This window comes from Triticum aestivum, chromosome 6B (assembly GCF_018294505.1).
Source record: "Triticum aestivum cultivar Chinese Spring chromosome 6B, IWGSC CS RefSeq v2.1, whole genome shotgun sequence".
In the NCBI taxonomy this organism is placed as follows: domain Eukaryota; kingdom Viridiplantae; phylum Streptophyta; class Magnoliopsida; order Poales; family Poaceae; genus Triticum; species Triticum aestivum.
The window spans coordinates 667545529-667551017 of record NC_057810.1 but is presented as its reverse complement, the minus strand read 5'-3'; positions in this window follow the sequence as shown (position 1 = coordinate 667551017).

The following is a 5489-nucleotide window of genomic DNA, read 5'->3' as shown; positions in this document are numbered from 1 at the left end:
TGTCAGAGGCGCTTCGATGAGTACTTGCGGAAGGAGGATGATGTGATTTGGATCTAGATCCTCGCCTCTCTTATAGGCAGTTCATTCGCATGGCTAGGGGGTAAAACGCAAAAATACCCTAGCTTTTTGCATTCATACGACACGTGGAAGAGGGCCATTATTGGACGTGGAAGCCAAGGAGCGCAACATTTATAAGGAAGCCGGACACTATTCAGCAGGCACATGGAATTTAAAGGAGAACCCGCCTTGCAACGCCGAAGACAATATGCGCGCCGGACTCGTCGTCATTGAAGCCTGGTTCAGGGGCTACTGAGGGAGTCCCGGATTAGGGGGTGTCCGGATAGCCAAACAATCATCATCGGCCGGACTCCAAGACTATGAAGATACAAGATTGAAGACTTTGTCTTGTGTCCGGATGGGACTTTCCTTGGCGTGGAAGGCAAGCTTGGCGATACGGATATGTAGATCTCCTACCATTGTAACCGACTCTGTGTAACCCTAGCCCTCTCTGGTGTCTATATAAACCGGATGGTTTTAGTCCGTAGGACATAACAACAATCATACCATAGGCTAGCTTCTAGGGTTTAGCCTCCTTGATCTCGTGGTAGATCTACTCTTGTAATACCCACATCATCAATATCAATCAAGCAGGACGTAGGGTTTTACCTCCATCAAGAGGGCCCGAACCTGGGTAAAACATCGTGTCCCTTGTCTCCTGTTACCATCCGCCTAGACGCACAGTTCGGGACCCCCTACCCGAGATCCGCCGGTTTTGACACCGACAGCTGGGTTCATATTGTTGCCTTTGGAGTCAACTGGAGTGACATTTTTCCTTGCGCTGTTATCGCTATTTTTACTGTGAATGGACTTAGAGCGGAGCCTGCGCCATCGTTTTGGCTTTTGTCCGGGGGGTTTATCCTTCGTTGTGTCCCTTTTGTCACCGTTGTCCTCCTTAGGCATGTCCACCATGTAGATATCATATGATGAAGTGGCGGTCCAGCGCCCCATGGGTGGTGGTTCCAGATCGTCCCCTGCATCGGCGTCCATACCGTCGATGTCGTCGGAGTCGAAATCAAGCATGTCTGTTAGGTCATTGACAGTGGCTATGAAGTGGGTGGTGGGTGGGAGGCGATTTTCTTCGTCGTCCGTATCCCACTCGGGCCGGACATAGTTCAGCCAAGAATCTCCTGACAGAGAGAGAGACTTTAATGAATTGAGCACATCACCAAAGGGGGAGTGCTGAAAGATATCCGCAGTGGTGAACTCCATTACTAGAGCCCAATCGGACTTGATGGGCCCGGGCGCGCGCGGTTCGGGTCCTACATCCGCACACAAGTCCGGGGGTCCGGTGGCGCAGATTCCCTTAACGGCGGAATCTGTGTTCGGCTCTACCGCCAAAGAGCATGCGCTCCTCCGTGGTGGGGCCCATCCACCCGTCCTCAGATGACGTGATCTGCCCCGGATTTAGGTCCGGAGCAGTTGCAGGGGCGATATCCTGAATACTGTCCGACAGCAGATTTAGGTCGTGCTCATCGTGACTGTTCGGCGCTCTTGATGTATGCCCGAATCCGTCGAAGATCAAGTCTCCGCGGACATCAGTCGTGTAATTCAAGTTTCCGAACCTGACCTGATGGCCAGGGGCATAGCTGTCGATCTGCTCCAGATGGCCAAGCGAGTTGGCCCGTAGTGCGAAGCCGCCGAACACGAAGATCTGTCTGGGGAGAAAAGTCTCGCCCTGGACTGTGTTGTTGAAGGTTGAGGGAGCCATCGAGCCTTACAGCGACGACACAGAGGAACTCTCAATGAAAGCACCAATGTCGGTGTCAAAATCGGCGGATCTCGGGTAGGGGGTCCCGAATTGTGCGTCTAAGGCGGATGGTAACAGGAGGCAGGGGACACGATGTTTTACCCAGGTTCGGGCCCTCTCGATGGAGGTGATACCCTACTTCCTACTTGATTGATCTTGATGATATGAGTATTACAAGAGTTGATCTACCACGAGATCATATAGGCTAAACCCTAGAAGCTAGCCTATGGTATGATTGTTGTTGTCCTACAGACTAAACCCTCTGGTTTATATAGACACCGGAGGGGGCTAGGGTTACACAGAGTCGGTTACAGAGAAGGAGATCTAACATCCGAATCGCCAAGCTTGCCTTCCACACAAAGGAGAGTCCCATCCGGACACGGGACGAGGTCTTCAATCTTGTATCTTCGTAGTCCAACAGTCCGGCCAAAGTATATAGTCCGGCTATCCGGATACCCCCTTATCCAGGACTCCCTCACCCCCCTAACTTGTCCCTGATGCCAAAAATTCCTATAAATAGAGAAAACCCTAGAAAGAAACCTAGATCGGGAGTTCCGCCGCCGCAAGCCTCTGTAGCCATGAAAAACCAATTGGGAGCATGTTCTGGCACCCTGCCAGAGGGGGAAACCATCACCGGTGGCCATCTTCATCGTCCCGGCGGTCTCCATGATGAGGAGGGAGTAGTTCACCCTTGGGGCTGAGGGTATGTACCAGTAGCTATGTGTTTGATCTCTCTCTCTCTCTCTCTCTCTCTCTCTCTCTCGTGTTCTTGATTTGGCACGATCTTGATGTACCACGAGTTTTGTTATTGTAGTTGGATCATATGGTGTTTCTCCCCCTCTACCTTCTTATGATGAATTGAGTTTTACCTTTGAGGTTTCACTATTATCGGATTTAATACTATTATGGATTTGAGAACACTTGATGTATGTCTTGCGTGGTATACCCATGGTGACAATGGGGTGTTCTATTGATTCACTTGATGTATGTTTTGGCACTCAACTCGCGGATTCCCGAGGTGACATTGGGGTAATCTATGTATAGGGGTTGATGCATGTTTTCATCCTTGTTTCTCCAGTAGGTATCTTGGGGCACTCTTTGAGGTTCTTTGTGTTGGATTGAATATTATGAATCTGAAGTTGTTTGATGCATATCGTATAATTGACCCACGGATACTTGTGGTGACATTGGAGTATCTAGGTGACATTAGGATTGATTGATGTGCGTCATATTGTGTTATTTTACTACGAACTCTAGGGCTATTTGTGACACTCATAGGCATAGCTCAATGAATTGATGGGAAAGAATAACTTTGAGGTGGTTGCGTACCCTACAAGCAACTTCATCTTATGTTCTCCGCGATAGGAACTTTAGAGTGACTCTTTGTTGCACGTTGAGGGATTGCCATATGATTTAATTATCTTATCATTGTTGAGAGAACTTGTACTAGTGAAAGTATGAACCATAGGCCTTGTTTCCAAGCATTGCAATACCGTTTTTGCTCACTTTTGTCACTTGCTACCTTGCTGTTTTTATATTTTCAGATTACAAAAACCCATATCTACTATACATATTACACTTGTATCACCATCTCTTCGCCGAACTAGTGCTCCTATACAATTTACCATTATATTGGGTGTGTTAGGGACACAAGAGACTCTTTGTTATTTGGTTGCAGGGTTGTTTGAGAGAGACCATCTTCATCCTATGCCTCTCACGGGATTGATAAACCTTAGGTCATCCACTTGAGGAAAATTTGCTACTGTCCTACAAAACTCTGCGCTTGGAGGCCCAACACGAGTCTACAGGAAGAAGATTGCGTAGTAGACATCATTAGGCCAAGGGGTAAGGCCCACGGGGCCTTAGGTCGGTTCAAAAGGATGTTTTTTCCTGGAAGTCCGAGAACGACTCTTCCTTGCGGGCAAAACCGATTTTGAGGAGGCTCTTTCTCCATGTTTTGACCCCAGGGCTCAACATATAAATAGAGAGGCAGGGCTAGGACCTGTAACACATTAAGATACACCAAGCCATGTGTCGGCAGCCCTCTCTCTCTAGTTTATCCTCCGTCTAGTTTCTGTAGTGCTTGGCGAAGTCCTGCGGAGATTGGTCTTCATCACCAAGCGTCACCACACCATCGTGATGTCGGAACTCATCTACTACTTCGCCCCTCTTACTGAATCGAGAAGGCGAGGATGTCATCGAGCTGAACGTGTGCTGAACGCGGAGGTGATGTATGTTCGGTACTTCATCGGGATGGGTCGTGAAGGTGTACGACTACATCAATCGCGTTGATAAACGCTTCCTCTTAGCGATCTTCAAGGGTATGAAGAAGATCTCCCCCTCTCGTAGCTATGCATCTCCATGGATAGATCTTGCGTGTGCGTAGAATTTTTTTTGTTTTCCATGCAACGTTTCCCAACACATGTCATCTTGCTTAAGGCGTTACTTCGTTCTTATGAACTTAATACTCTAGATGCATGCTGGATAGCGGTCGATATGTGGAGTAATAGTAGTAGATGCAGGCAGGAGTCGGTCTACTTGACACGGATGTGATGCCTATATTCATAATCATTGCCTTGGATATCGTCATAACTTTGCGCTTTTCTATCAATTGCTCGACAGTAATTTCTTCACCCACCATATGTTTTCTTTCAAGAGAGAAGCCTCTAGTGAAACCAATGGCCCTCGGGTCTCTTTTCCATCATATATTTTCAGATCTATAAACCAAAAACCCCAAAAATACCTTGATACAATTTATTTGTGTTTACTTTCTCTTACGTTTTAGTAATCTTTTACATCTATCTCTATCAGATCTCATCTTTGCAAGTGACCTTGAAGGGATTGACAACCCCTTTATCACGTTGGGTGCAAGTGTTTGATTGTTTGTTCAGGTGCATAGATTAGAGACTTGCGTGTACCTCCTACTGGATTGATACCTTGCTTCTCAAACTGAGGGAAAATACTTATATCTACTTTGTTGCATCAGCATTTCATCTTCAAGGGAAAACCAACGCAAACTCAAGAAGTTGCAATCACCCTTTCCTCTTCAAGGGAAAAAACCAAGGCAAGCTCGAGAAGTAGCACACGCGACTAGTCATCCACTGTAGATCTGGGCGTTGGATATCCCAATCACCATGTCCAACCACAAAGATCGCGTAGCCACCCTGGCCAACCTCCCACATTGCCGAGGAAGGGAGGGCCACCGCCACTCCGATGCACCTCCCAGAATGTCCAACTGTCGAGCCCAACCCCCGTAGGGGCCAAGCCCGAGCTACCCTTGGACCTTAGGAAGCATGGCCCACCGCCACCACGGCTAAGACTTATGGTAGTGGCAATGAAAGGTGGTCGTGAAGGAGCTTCTTTCTGCGGTGGCTAGATGTCGCCCCTATGTTGTCGTGGTAGGGGAGGGCGATGTAGGGAGCGACAATGGAATTGTATTAGAGCATCTCTAGCCTATCCCCCAAGAGTTATATATGGGTCGGGAATTTTGTTTTGGGGGATTAACACCCATATAGCAAATCCCTCATGTGCTTTACTTTCTCAAAAAATAGCTTTCCATCCCCCCAACCTTTTATCTCTAGCCATTTTCTACTCTGAGAAAAGGACTTTTCAATTAAAATGAGGAGGTCGTTCCCTTTTTGCATTCATGGCGCGACAACCGACGCATTGGGTGATTATCCTA